Source organism: Balaenoptera acutorostrata, chromosome 7 (genome assembly GCF_949987535.1).
Source record: "Balaenoptera acutorostrata chromosome 7, mBalAcu1.1, whole genome shotgun sequence".
In the NCBI taxonomy this organism is placed as follows: Eukaryota; Metazoa; Chordata; class Mammalia; order Artiodactyla; family Balaenopteridae; genus Balaenoptera; species Balaenoptera acutorostrata.
The window spans coordinates 22,374,098-22,388,633 of record NC_080070.1 but is presented as its reverse complement, the minus strand read 5'-3'; the positions used below and the strand labels follow the sequence as shown (position 1 = coordinate 22,388,633).

The 14,536-nt window shown below is 41.6% G+C and overlaps 1 protein-coding gene and 2 long non-coding RNA genes across 4 annotated transcripts in view; 1 reads left to right on the top strand and 2 right to left on the bottom strand.

Moving 5' to 3' along the window:
- The window catches only part of LOC130708575 (uncharacterized), a 33,665-nt gene extending 30,030 nt beyond the window's left edge, over positions 1–3,635 (bottom strand). The window contains exon 1 of the long non-coding RNA XR_009008798.1: positions 3,493–3,635. This is a non-coding gene — a long non-coding RNA (uncharacterized LOC130708575). The remainder of the gene's footprint in view (positions 1–3,492) is intronic.
- The window catches only part of MKLN1 (muskelin 1), a 379,019-nt gene that overhangs the window by 96,419 nt on the left and 268,064 nt on the right, over positions 1–14,536 (top strand). The window lies entirely within an intron of this gene.
- Positions 10,896–14,536, bottom strand: part of LOC103013055 (uncharacterized) — a 61,212-nt gene continuing 57,571 nt past the window's right edge. Inside the window, exon 8 of the long non-coding RNA XR_009008792.1 lies at positions 10,896–11,488. This is a non-coding gene — a long non-coding RNA (uncharacterized LOC103013055). The remainder of the gene's footprint in view (positions 11,489–14,536) is intronic.

Genomic DNA, 14,536 nt, shown 5'->3' with positions numbered 1-14,536 from the left:
GAGGAGGCTTGGCCTTCGGGGAAGAGAGCCTGTGTCCTGGCAGCCGGGTGTGTCTGCTCCAGGCAGGCCTCTCAGAGCCACTGATGCCCTGGGTTAATGTACTTTTGACCCAAGAGGGAAAAAAACGGTATAAAGAATAGGAGCTACAGCAGTCAGCTCTTACAGGGTGGCACTTGTGAACCGGTGGGATCGTGACAACCTTAGTCCTACCCACCTACCTGTCTTCCCTGCCCACTCTCCTGCCTTCTTCCCTCCCCTCGCCCACTACTTCTCTCCCTATTCTCCTGAAAAGCAGCTTCCTAGGTGATATCTTTTGTTTCCAAAACCTTCTTTGTAGTTCTTCCTTGACTCCTTTCTCAACATATTCCCTCTCTTTCCTCCTTCAATGCCAGCCTGTTGGCATCTGTCTCCCCACCTTGTGCAGGCTGCCCATCTCTGGCTCACCAAGGTTTTATTTTTATTTTTTAATTAATTAATTTTTTGGCTGCATTGGGTCTTCATTGCTGTGCGCGGGCTTCCTCTAGTTGTGGCGAGTGGGGGCTACTCTTTGTTGCGGTGCGCAGGCATCTCATTGCGGTGGCTTCTCTTGTCGAGGAGCACGGGCTCTAGGCATGCGGGCTTCAGTAGTTGTGGCACACGGGCTCAGTAGTCGTGGCTCTTGGGCTCTAGAGCGCAGGCTGAGTAGTTGTGGCACATGGGCTTCATTGCTCTGTGGCATGTGGGACCTTCCCGGGCCAGGGCTCGAACCCAGGTCCCCTGCATTGGCAGGCGGATTCTTAACCACTGCACCACCAGGGAAGTCCCTCACCATGGTTTTATAATTGCCTCTGGTTAAAGTTTAAATAGATGGGTTTCAGCCCAAGAGAAAAATGTAAACAAGACCTTTCTGCAGTCTTTCAGAACTGCTGGCTTCCAGTGCTTTTGAATTCTGTGCTAGGAAATTCATTCACTCTCACCAAGGAACTGAGAACTGCCACTGGGCTTTCAGAGACGTGAGAGGCACTCTGAAACCATTGAGAGGCTTTTAGAAGATCTACCCTTTTTCTTTTAACTCAATTAAGCCATCAGGATCCAGTTCCCATTCTAGGATGTTTGTCTGGTGTATTGAGGGGACAGAACAGTTAAGCAATCTTCATGGGCTGGCTTCTGAAGAAAGGAAGGAAGTGAAGGGAATTTTCATTTCCCTGTGGGAATTTTTCCTTTGGGGGGGAGGAAGGGATTGTATTTGTTGCCCCAGGTCTTCTTGTTGATGAGGTAGTTCTAGGAATCAAGAGAACGGGACCACCTTTGGCCAAAGCAGAAGGAAGAGGGCAGGTGGGGTTTGAGCTGGTGATTTGGTCACATATCCCTTCATTTGCTGTTTCCTCAGAAGTAAGCAGGCCACTTTGTTGAGTCTTGATAAGAATATTGATTTTCTATATTTTTCTGTTTTGTGTACTTTGTATACTTGTGATTAGGTGTCAGGATGGATTCAGCAATACTTTCGGATGTTTTAGTCAAGGATTTGGTTGGATCCTTGGCTTCCCCTATTTAAAAACCTTCAGTAACTCCTCATTTCAAGTTCAGACTCCTATTCAAAGCCTTCCATGGTCTGGGTCCAACCAACCTTCACCCTCCACTATTCCAACCATACACCCCTGTACACCGACCTCACTGAACTTGTCACTCCACTCCTGTTATATGTTCCCTTCCTTACTCTGCAGCACCCCAACGCTTGCTGAGTCCTCCCTGGCCTCCTCAAAATGCCATCTTCCTGTGTTTTGTGGAACATTCCTCGCCCTCCACGCAGGACCAGGACCAACCACTCCTTCCCTCAGTTCTCAAGCAGCTCGTGACACCTCCCTTCACAGTAGCCCTGATTTCATCATCTATTGTTCAGCCCATGTTTATGTGTCAGCTTCCTGCACTAGCTACTCAGCTCCTTGAGCGGAGGATGGTTTATTATACCCCCATGCTGCCCTGCCTTGTGTGTGTGGCCTATCGTCAGTGCTCAATACATATATTTTTCAACCTCTCTGAAAACTTAAAGTCAACATTTTAAAAATAGCTCTTGAGGGACTTCCCTGGTGGTACAGTGGTTAAGAATCCACCTGCTGGGGCTTCCCTGGTGGCGCAGTGGTTGAGAATCTGCCTGCTAATGCAGGGGACATGGGTTCGAGCCCTGGTCTGGGAAGATCCCACATGCCGCGGAGCAACTAGGCCCATGAGCCACAACTACTGAGCTTCCGCGTCTGGAGCCTGTGCTCCGCAACAAGAGAGGCCGCAATAGTGAGAGGCCCGCGCACCGCGATGAAGAGTGGCCCCCGCTTGCCACAACTAGCGAAAGCCCTCGCACAGAAATGAAGACCCAACACAGCCAAAAATAAATTAATTAATTAATTAAAAAAAAATAAAGACTCCTCAATGTCTGATCATTGAAAAAAGAAAAAAAAAAGAATCCACCTGCCAATGCAGGGGACATGGGTTCGACCCCTGGTCCGGGAAGATCCCACATGCCTCGAAGCAACTAAGCCCGTGCGCCACAACTACTGAAGCCCGCACACTCTAGAGTCCAAGTGCCACAACTACTGAAGCCCACGCACCTAGAGCCCGTACTCTGCAGCAAGAGAAGCCACCTCAATGAGGAGGCCGTGCATCACAATGAAGAGTAGCCCCCGCTCTCTGCAACTAGAGAAAAAGCCCACACACAGCAATGCAGCCAAAAATAAATAAATAAATAATTTAAAAAAATTTAGTTAGAAAGAAAAAGAAATTTTTTTTAATTAAAAAAAAAATTTAAAAAAATAGCTCTTGAGAGGAACCAACAGTAAGAAGGATTTTGGAGTCAGACAAATTTGGGTTTTAATCTAAGCTCTGCTAAGTATTAGTACTAAGGTGGCTTCCCAATTTTAATCCATTCCAAGCCTCACTTTCTTCACTTACAAAACAAAGACAGTAAGATCTCTTTGTGAGGATTAAAATGACATCAGGCAAGTAAAGAACCCAACACAGTTCTGTCTTTTTTTATTTTAATTAATTAATTAATTTATTTTTTTATTTTTGGCTGTGTTGGGTCTTTGTTTCTGTGCGAGGGCTTTCTCTAGTTGCGGCAAGTGGGGGCCAATCTTCATCGCGGTGCGCAGGCCTCTCACTATCGTGGCCTCTCTTGTTGCGGAGCACAGGCTCCAGACGTGCGGGCTCAGTAGTTGTGGCTCACGGGCCTAGTTGCTCCGCGGCATGTGGGATCCTCCCAGACCACGGCTCGAACCCGTGTCCCCTGCATTAGCAGGCAGATTCTCAACCACTGCGCCACCAGGGAAGCCCCACAGTTCTGTCTTATCCTTACCCTCCCTTGATGTTAAAACATTTTAAATGTTCCAACATTTCACTCTGCAACATGAATCATATTCATCAATTTAACATATATCGGCCATATTTTCCCATTCCTAATACAACCTTCCTTGATACAACACTTTCTCCTCATTCACACTTGCAGGTTTTTCAAAGGCTTACCTTGTAAGTAGGATAGGACTTATCTATTGGTCACCTGAAGAAATCCCAGTGATAGGGACAATGATGAGACAGCTGCTCTGCTCGTTGCTCAGTTATTTTCACACGTGGAGGATCATCCTCACAGCATCACACTGCCCTCTTTACTTCCAATGTTAACTTTAAAGAGGAGAACACACACCATTAGGACACCCTTCTCTTTCCCCCTCCACCGAAAGTCAGTTGCTACTTTCACCCATGGGAGGGGAGCAGTGGACTCTGTTCATCCATACAGCATTTATTGAATGCCTGCTGTGTGTCAGGTACTGGGATGAATCAGCCAAGGTCCATGCCTTTAAAGGTTTCAATTTAATGGGTTTTGGGGGAGTGGGGGAGGAGATAAGCATCTAACCAAACAAGGATTGTATGGGAACAGAGGAAAGGACAGTCAACCAGTCAGGAAAAGCTTCAGAAAGAGGTGATACTTGAGCCGAGTCTTGAAAAATCAGTACATGGCTGTCAACAGACAATGAAGGCAGAGCACTTCAGGTAGAGGAACCCCAACTCTTGTTCCTCTCCCTCTGATCACTGTATGCAGCCTGACGCATCTGGCTCTACCATCTTTACCCTATACAGTTGTCTTCTCCTTGGTCTAGGGGACTTAAGTCCTTCCTTGGCAGAAACAACATTATTAGTGCTGGTTCTGATCAGAGAACTGACATTAGAAGCTTTGCTGCTGCTTTTGTTGCCAATGCCAAAAAACAGCTGGAGTAGTTTGAGCTCCCTGGGGGAGGGTGGAGAAGTTGAGCATGCATGCGTATACCTGTGTCTGTGTATGTATGAGTTTGAGAGTGTGGAGGTGTGTGTCCATCTGGATGGCCGGCTAGATGTTTATCTGCAGGTGTTGCCACAGAAAACAGAAGTGGATATTCAGGAAGCAAAGTGACAGCTTGGGATCTCACAGACAGCTGAAAGACTGCTCAGAGAAGGGAGAGGTTGAAATAACCCCGACCAAAACAAAACGAAACAGAGAAGGAAGTTACATCAGAAGAGGAAAAATGCCAGCGTCATGCTGAAGAGCCACAAATGTCACAAAATAAAAATAAAATGTGGGATTCTTATTTTACTTAGTCAAATACTATTACAATGTTTTCTTCTTTATAGCGCATTATTAAAATTACAGAAATAGTAATATTTAGTGCAGCAAACATGGAGAACACAGAAAAACACAAATTGCTGTAATTTTTTAAAGTTATATTCATAGTATCTTATTTATTTGGATCAGTGATTGCTTATAACTTTGCCTTCTACCTCCATATACAAGTTGGTGTTTTCCTTTAGCACTTAAAAAATATTAAAAACAAGTTCTGAGATTGACTTACTGAAGAACATTTTAAAAGTCTCATTATTAGCACAATCACACTATTTTGATAAAGATACTCTAATAATAGTTAAGTGACTAAAGGTGTCAGAGCAATAAATGTAGATCCCAGAGATGTTAAGTTTTTCGTTTCCGTTCATGTTAGTCTCTTTACCAAAAAGAAGTGAAAGAGTAGTTTTCCTTTTGATTAGATTCTTGTAACCACACAAATGAAAAATTTATAGAATTGGCTTTAGGTGAGGGGGTTTTATAAGAAGTTAATATAATACCGAAATAAGCTTGGCATCAGATCTCGTATGAGTCTTTTGAATTTATTACTTTATAAATAAAGGAATTGGCTTTCCATCACCTTCTAGAATTATAATGGCTTCAAATGATTGATTTTCCAATCTCACAAAGAGTTAAAAGCATATGGAGAGGAACAAACTACTATGAATAAAATAAATAGGATATATTGTACAACACAGAGAATATAGCCAACATTTTATAATAACTATAAATGGAATATAATATTTAAAAATTGTGAATCACTATGTTGTACACCTGAAACTTTGATAATATCAAACATCAACCATACCTCAACCTCAAAAAAAAAAAAAAGCATGTGCAGTTTTGGGCAGTGAACTAGGGAAATTGTGTGTGCTTTGGTTATAGTGTGAAACAGTACTTCCCAACTGGATGAACTATTAGTCCATATGCTGTTTTACCAGGTAACTAGTGAACGGATTTGGGGCGGACAGAGTTGAGAATAATTGACTAGGGAAAGAAAAGTACCTGGTGAAGAAGAAGCAAAGCAAGTAAGTCTGATGCTCACTCTGTTTGCACATAGTAGGTAGTCAGTAAATAATTGTTGAAGGACGGAAAGAATGAAATGAGTGAATGAATAGTAAGTATAAAGAAAGTGGCATAAACACCTAATCCAAAATGAAATTTAAATTTTGCTTTGTGACAGGGTTATAACATATTTCCCCTATGATACGTGCCTTGGTGATATATAAAGATGTATAATTTTTAGAAGTTCTGAGACCCTTGAGAAAGAAAACATCTAAAAATTAGATTTGGCGGAAATAGAAATCAATGCATATCTAAACTTTTAGATTTTCTGAATTTTTTTTACAAGTCTAAATTCAGTGTTACTTTAGGAACATAATAATATATTATGTATAAACTGGTTTATTCACAAAGCAATATTGCTTCTGTTTTACACTTTGGGGATTTTTTTTTTGGCTTCAAGGCATGTGGGATCTGAGCTCCCCGACCAGGGGTGTGGGTTCCATCCCACATTGGAAGGCAAAGTCCCAACCACTGGACCACCAGGGAAGTCCCTCATTTGGCTTTTTCAGTTGAGAAGAAACCAGCAAATATTTAGGAAGTGAAGAAACCATAAACATCACAGAAACTTATATTTTTTTCTAGACCCACTTCTTTCCATAAGGAGTTCATTTTCAGGAAATAATCTAAGGGTTGTGGGCAAAGGAAGAATAAAATAAACAAAACTCACTGACTGCAACTTTTTTTTAAGTGAAGTATAGTTGATTTACAATATTATATTAGTTTCAGGTATACTGCATTATGATTCAGTGTACAGATTATACTTCTTTAAAAGTTATTACAAGATAATGGCTATTGACTGCAACTTTTTCCCAAGCATCTACATTTTTGTTTAGTGAGTGAATGCCCCCATATCTGCCAGTTTCCCTGCTTTCTGGGCTTCCACATCTCCAGGGACCCCTCCAACTGGATGCATTTTCTGACTCAGAACTTGCTGAGGCTCTCAAATCCCAGTCTGAAGTAGTCTCCTAAACTCCCTACCCCAGCTTATGTTCTGGGAAACATGTCCTTTCTGATGGTCTGCCTAAGAAATGGGAAAGAGAGAGGAGGATGCCAAGTTCTGTTTTACATTTTAAATCCATAGATCTTTCCTTCAACGAGTGGCAGGACATTCTTAATTCCTGCTCCTCTTTATGGAAGAATTTAGCATCACTTCCCATGGTGATCCAAGGAACTTTGCTCTTTGCCCGAAATCTCTCTCTCCCAAAGCAATTTCCCCTCCTCTGAGAAATGCTGTCCTGTCAGCAAGGCTGCACTGCCCTTGAACCAGACAACTTTCTCTGCTTGTCTTTATCTGTCTAAATAAAGCTAACCTACATTTGCTGTCTTAATTCATTTGGATGCTTGCTGATGCTATTTAAAGCATCCCTTAAGGCTCCGTGGAAAACAAGAGGCATTATTCCCAGTAGGGAAACTTTAGGTTTGTTGGTCATTTAAGGAATTGAAGAATCGAAAGAATCCATTCAGTCTTCAGTAGTTCAGATGTGAAGGACAAAGGAGCTCTTTGTGTTTTTTATCCCAGGCAGTCTTCTTTGACTTGTACGTTGCTGGGATCAGTTGATAGCAAAAGAGGTAACTAGAAAGTTAATCTCTGTGTGTGTGTGCGTGTGTGTCTGTGTGTATGTGTGCACGCGCATGCGTGTCTCTCCTTGTCTCTAGGCTTCATGAAATTTGCCCAACAGAACGTGTTTTTTATTCTGGACTCTGATAATTTGTTAGTCCATTGTGAGCTTACTTCCCCTCTCAGGGAACAAATGTGAAAGATCAAAAGGAGATGTCACCTTAGTAAACAGGCTTCTGGTGAGTTTTTGGCTTGTCTCCACCTCCCCCTCTTCAGCCTCCATCAGACATTTCATTAGAGAATCCTGGTACTTAACACACTCCAGAAAAGAAGAGGAAATTCTAAACAGGGAAAGGAACAAAACATTGGGGTTGTAAATAGGTCTCCACTGTGCACTTTTATAGGACTGGGAGTTCAGAGAGGTTGCGAATCTGTTGACTGTTTTTTCACATCTGGTATTTACGTCAGTCTGTCGGCTTGCTTAGTGGGAGGGAGAGCTGGTACAATGGGATGGTTTTTAACCACCAGTGCCCCGCTTAAGCACATGCTTTTATCAGCATCCACTTGTTCAGCCACGATTCTGTGACGTCCATTGCAGCGAGTGAGTCAGAAGCCACAAGCTAACAGGTCTGTTCCTTCCTGCCGTCACCTAGGAAACCAATGCATCATCCACAGGAAATGCAGGCCCCAATGGGGAGTATGCCCAGATCAGGTTATAAAGCTGGCAATGAGTTTTTCAAAAGAGGTCAAATAATAATGGGTAGAATCTTAGTCTAGGGTAGGAAGTGGATCCAGACTCTTAGGCATGGATCGAGGACTGTCAGGCAGAAATACCAGGAGGAATTAGTCAGCTAAAATCATGAAAAAATGTCTGCTTTATAAGAAATTGGCCAAGGACAAGGGGTATGGAGATATGGTTTGATTACCCCAAACAGCAAACGCATTTATTTGCCAGTTGGCTGAGAGTAATTTTTTTTTTTTTTTTTTTGTACGTTCGGACAGTGTGTGAAGTGAGATGAGGAAACTGACAAGGCATCACACCAGGCTTTCAGCTGAGTGAAATGTATATCCTCTTTATCATGGTCTCTCTCCCTTAAAATAGTTATGGAGAGTTCCATCAGAGAAAACCACACCTTGTTTGCCCTCATGCTCTCACTGTTTTTTTTCTGCCTGAGCCTTATTTTCTCCCTCCTTCACTACTATAGTTCAGCACAGTCCATTGCCTTAGTGTTTAAATACAATCTACCACACACTGTCCACATATCTTATATAAGCATATGAATATAAGCTTAATGCAGCTGAGAAAAAGTACCTGTGGAGCTTCAAGTTGTTTGACAAGCTTAATGTTTCCAGGCAGACTTACACTCTCATACTGCTATGGGTGAAAGAGTCTACATAAAAGTACAACGTGAGCTCTCCTGGAACTTCCTGTTTTAGACTCAAAGAATATTAGAACAGGAAAGAAAAACAACTCAGAAATCACCTGGTCCAACCCCCTCATTTTTCACGTGAGAAATAAGTCCCAGAGAGGTGATTTGTTTAAGGTCATCTAGTGAATTAATGTGTATGTTGGGGGCAAGGAAGAGGAGAGAAGAGAGGTGGGAAGCTTGACCACAAGCTCAAATGAGTCAATAGGTGATATGGCCACCTAAGAGACTGTTATAATATTAAGCTGCATTAATTGAGGTACGGAGTCCTGACTAAAAGGGGCAATTGGTACCCACACAGGCTGGTCAGTGTTGCCAAGAATATGACATTCTGTCCTGAGTACCCATTGAATGGGGAAGAATGACAAACCCAAATGTGCCCAGAGGAGGGTAAAGATGGTATTAAGAGCTTTAGTAACTACTGTATAACCTAAGAAGAAAAACTTAAAACATTAGGTTCCTCAGCTTGGAGACCAGAGGGTTTGTCACAGAGAGCATAGAAGGAGGTATTGTCAAATAGCTGAAAGGCTGTTTCGAAGAGGGCTCAGACTTATTTTGTGTGATTGCGAAGGGCAGTTACAAATTGGTACAAGTTAGAAGGTGATAGGTTTTAGCTTCATATAAGTAATTTTCCAATCATTCAAGCTGATCCAAATGTATTAAACTGACCAATGGGATAGCGAATTAATTCTCTATCTCCAGAGTGTTCAAATGTTCATTCATGCATCCAAATACATTTACTGAGTGCCTGCTATATGCCAGTCATTGGACTAGAAGGACTTTGAGGCTGTTATCTGGGTTAATTAAGGCAATACTAGCTGCTGTATTAAATCTGTATATCAAACCTAAAACTGTCTCATGGCTCAGACATGACAGGAAATTTATTTCTCACTCATATAACATCCAAAATGGGTGATCCTGATGGTGGGTGGCTCTCTTCCAAGTGGTAGTTCAAAGAACCAGGCCCTTCCATCTCATAATTCTGCCATCTTCAACATGCTGTTATAAGGTTGCTTTAGGTGTTGACATCCTGCTGACAGACAGGGAAAGACTGTGGAGGATTGTGTGGGGAGGTTTTTAGGGGATGGACCTAGAAGTGGTACACATCAGCTCTGCTCGCATTCTTTCTATCCAGTAGAATTCAGTCACATGGCCACACCTAACTGCAGGGGAGGCAGTCCTGTGCCCAGGAAAAAGAGGAAAATGGTTTGATGACTGACTAGCAAATCTTCCAGCACACTGTCCAACTCTGAGCTTATATAATTATGGTGACAGAACCAAGACAGGAATTTAAAAATTTTCTTGTTTAATGCCAATATCATGTCTCATGTTTACATTAAATGTCTTCCTATTGAGGGCTCCTATTCAAAATATATTAAGTTAAAAAGCAAGGTAGAGAGCAATGTATATGGTATGCTACTTTTGTGAATGAAAAGAGGAATTATAATGACAATATTTATTTGTATTTGCTTGCATATGTATACAGAAACACTGGCAGGATACACAAGAAGCCATAAGGACGAGGGTGTGGGCAGAGGGAGGATGGTGACATCATTGGGAGCGAGCTTCTCCGTGTGTGCCTTTAAATATTGTTTAATTCATTAATTATAAAACTATATACTTTTTAAAAATCTTTCTTTCTGTTGGAGAAGAGTTTTTCTCTGATTAATCTCTTTTTGTTTTCAAGTTAAAAAAAAAACTTGAGGGACTTCCCTGGTGGCGCAGTGGTTAAGCCTCTGCATTCCCAATGCAGGGGGGCCCGGGTTCGATCCCTGGTCAGGAAATAGATCCCACGTGCATGCCGCAACCAAGAGTTCGCATGCCACAACTAATGAGCCCTCAAGCTACATGCTAAAAAGCCCACCTACCGCAACTAAGGAGCCCATGTGCCACAATTAAGGAGCCCACCTTCTGCAACTAACACCTGGTGCAACCAAATAAATAAATAAATATTTAAAAAAAAAAAAAACTTGAGAAAAGGACTGTTTGGAAAGGTGAGCAGGCATAACTTATGAACCTGAGGTAACAATAGTGATGACTATGGTGTCTTTCCTGTTACAGTGGGCCTATACTGGATTAATTCACTTTTTCAAAAGAAAGTAAAATAGTGCAACAGCTTGGTTTTATGGATTCATCTAAAAGTCTCAGAGTGTTGTTCTTTTTTTAAAAAATTACTTTATTTATTTATTTTTGGCTGCATTGGGTCTTTGTTGCTGCAAGTGGGTTTCTCTAGTTGCCGCGAGCGGGGGCTACTCTTTGTTGCGGTGCGCAGGCTTCTCATTGCGGTGGGTGGGCTTCTCATTGCAGTGGCTTCTCTTGTTGCGGAGCACGGGCTCTAGGTGCGCAGGCTTCAGTAGTTGTGGCACGTGGGCTCAGTAGTTGTGGCTTGCAGGCTCTAGAGCGCAGGCTCAATAGTTGTGGCGCATGGGCTTAGTTGCTCCGCGGCATGTGGGATCTTCCCAGACCAGGGCTCAAACCCATGTCCCCTGCTTTGGCAGGCGGATTCTTAACCACTGCGCCACCAGGGAAGTCCCTCAGAGTGTTTTGATACCTGATATCTTTGTTTATTTTTATGGCATTCCTAATAACTATGATACAAAACATATAATTCTTATTTCGTAAGATACTGTCAGAGTCAAGAATAGGAGTTTATTTGTCTACAAATTCATGTTAGATTTGTAGTCCAGTCCTCTTGATTTCTGGATAGCATCAACACTAGAAGTATGTGATTAAAATCCTTTATGTTTTATAGCATTTTCACAAATATTTTCTCATTCAGTTTTCCCATCAGCCATGTGAATTAACTGCAGTTGGTATTACCTTTAGAGATGAAAAACAATGGTGGTGACTATTAAAAATAAAGTTAAAAGGCAAATAAAAAATTGGTTACTATATAAAGAATGATTACAAATCAATAATTAAAGGAAAGTGTTCCAGTAGAAAAATTGGCAAAGGACATGCGTTAAAAATCTTAGAAAGAGGTCTCAATAACAAATAAATAAACATTAAAAAATGTTTTCTCCTCAAAATAAGTAGAGGCAAAAGAAAAATAGTATCTAATACTGACAAAGGTACATGGAAACAGGAACAATTGATATTTTTCTTGAAGGGATATCAGTTGGCAAAATCTCTTTGAAGGAAAATTTAGAAATATATTAAAACTTTAAACATATTCATAACACTATGACCTAGTAACTTTATTCTACTAATTTATCCTCATGAAATAATCAGAGAAACGTAACAATTTATGCCAAATGATATTAATATCATAGCATTCTTATGAACTCAGCAAAAGGTGGATCAAATGACAGTAAGGAAATGGAATACCAAGCTTCCATTGAAAGACCATGTTAAACAATTAGCTAAAAGCTAAAGGAAAATCCCACTGTCCAATGTTAAATAAAGAAGCAAGATCCAAAAAGTGTACAGAGGAATGTATACACACATTTATATATCTTATAAACAGGTGAATTCTGAAAAACTGTAGTAAGACAAAACTGGCTATTAGTGATTAAGCTTAGGAAGATATGTCTCTACCAAAAAGGGGCTTGATGGTCCTTCAAAGCTTTAAGACCAGAGAGCATTCTAATCTCCTTGCTGATAGCCATCCTACTGGGCTTCTTTATCCAAAATAGACCAGTCCATATAAATTGAAAGGCGGTCAAGGCAGCCTTTGGTGGGCTTTGCCAAGTGTCATAAAACTCCTTCTCAGCTTCCATAGGGAATTTAATGTTGTGTAGATCTAACAGATCTTGAATCTATGGAACTATCACTGGTTTTCAGCAAAGGATCCAGAATGAGAACTTTTACCACACCTGGCTTTTAAATGCTTGAACATATTTTTTAGCCCTTACCTGAATTAATATTTGGATTATAGGCATTCAAAACTGATGCCAGGTCTCTAATCACAAACTCCAAATTGTTTCCATTTCTTGGATTACTTTTCCTCATTTCTTGCTGACTGTGATGTTCATTGCATTGACCCAGCCAGCATTTTTCACATGTTTTGAAGCTCTCTTTGTCTTTCAGAATCACCCCTATTGACTAATGATCTAACTCTTACCCACATGCAACACTGGTGATTTTTCTTACCATTCCTAATATTCATTTTGTTAATCTCTTTCATTTTCATTTTTTGTTTTCATCATAATCATAAGCCTCTTCTTAATAGCACATTCAACATTCTTATTGCTTTTGCACATGTCAGACATACTGGGCTTAATAATGTTGCAAAACACCCCAAATTAAATACAGTAAACCTGCTGATAGTAGAAAACTAGTTGGCCAAGACTAAAACAACTGCGTCCAACTGCCATTGCCACCTGTTGGGGGCAGGCAAAGTTGAAAAATTCTGCGTTTGGAGCAACTTATTTTTCACCTTAGTGAAAGTTCACGGGTGGCCAAGCTGGCAAAGAACCCCTGTCTCTTCCACCATCGTGCAATTCTGGTGAAGTACATTTGACACAATAGTCATCAAATCATATATAAATATGTAATCGACGAAAATTATTTTTAGATAGCTCAGTTGGTTTGCATTGTCTTAATGAGGCTGAGGTCATGGGTTTGATCTCTGTGTGGGTTTTTTAGTACACAGAGAAAAACCATGTCACCCAAGTAGTCTATACCTACATCTAGCCATCTCGCAAATGAATGATCTTTAGGGCAATGGTCCCAAACATTTTTTGCACCAGGGACCGGTTTCGTGGAAGACAATTTTTCGACAGACGGAGGGGCGGATGTTTCAGGTGGTAATGTGAGTGATGGGGAGCAATGGGGAGCGGCAGATGAAGCTTCGCTTGCTTGCCCGCCACTTACCTCCCGCTGTGTGGCCCAGTTCCTAGCAGGCTGCAGACCAGTACTGGCAGGGTTGGGGACGCCTGCTTTAGGGGACCTAGATATAGTGTGTGGTGAGACATATCATTTCAGTACAGTCCATATAGGAAAATGCAGTTGTGAACCTTCATAACAGTATTTAACTTTGGAATCTTCAAACTGAAACCTCAATTAGCCATTAATCAGAGAGAAGATGCTTTAGTCGTATGTTCAAGTTTTTAAAAAAAATCTATCATCTATAAGCACAGGTTGGATCACAGTGTTCTCCAAATGTAAAATACTAAAGAAAGAGGCTTATTTTTCTCACTGAGATCATTAGAAAAATTAGAGTGGTACCTGATTTACCTCTACTCCCCAGGAAACTGATGACAATTAATTCCTATTGAGTTAGTATTCTAAGATTTGCCAAGGAGCAGGTCAATGTCACCAGAGAATGTTACACATTTGTCAAAGCACAGAAAGCTACAGAGTCACAACTCAGTTTTTGGCCTCAAATGCAATTTTCTCCCTCTGTTTTCAGATCCGCTCCTCCCTTCAACACCAGAGCTGCAGGCTGCTCTCTAAATAACACCGTGTCCCTGGCCTCCTAGCTCCCATTTGAACATTTTGGCAGGGCTCCTTTGAGGTCTGCCCCCCACCGTCTCCCCTCTCCAGGCTTGTCTTCGTTAGTCTGAGTCAGCCGTGAGTCACCTCACTCATTAATGGAACTCAGAATGCCTCTCCATTCTCTGGATCCCTTTCGTCTCCCTTCTTGTAACTGGTTTTCTGGCAGCATCAGGTCTGTGGACAACCTTGAAGCTATGGGCTGGGTCACTATTAAGATGGTCTGCTCTGTGAAGAGGTTGGCAGACAGCAAGTAGAACTAAAAATGATGATAATGACAATAATGATGATGGTGCACACAGTTGCTTCAGATGCACTTTAATGGCCAGATTTGGTACCTTTGCCTGTGTCAGCTCATTGGACAGCACAGGGGTCCTTAATTCTTGGTCCCTTCTTTCTCTTCCTTGTCTCTTCTTTCCCTCCTCACCACCA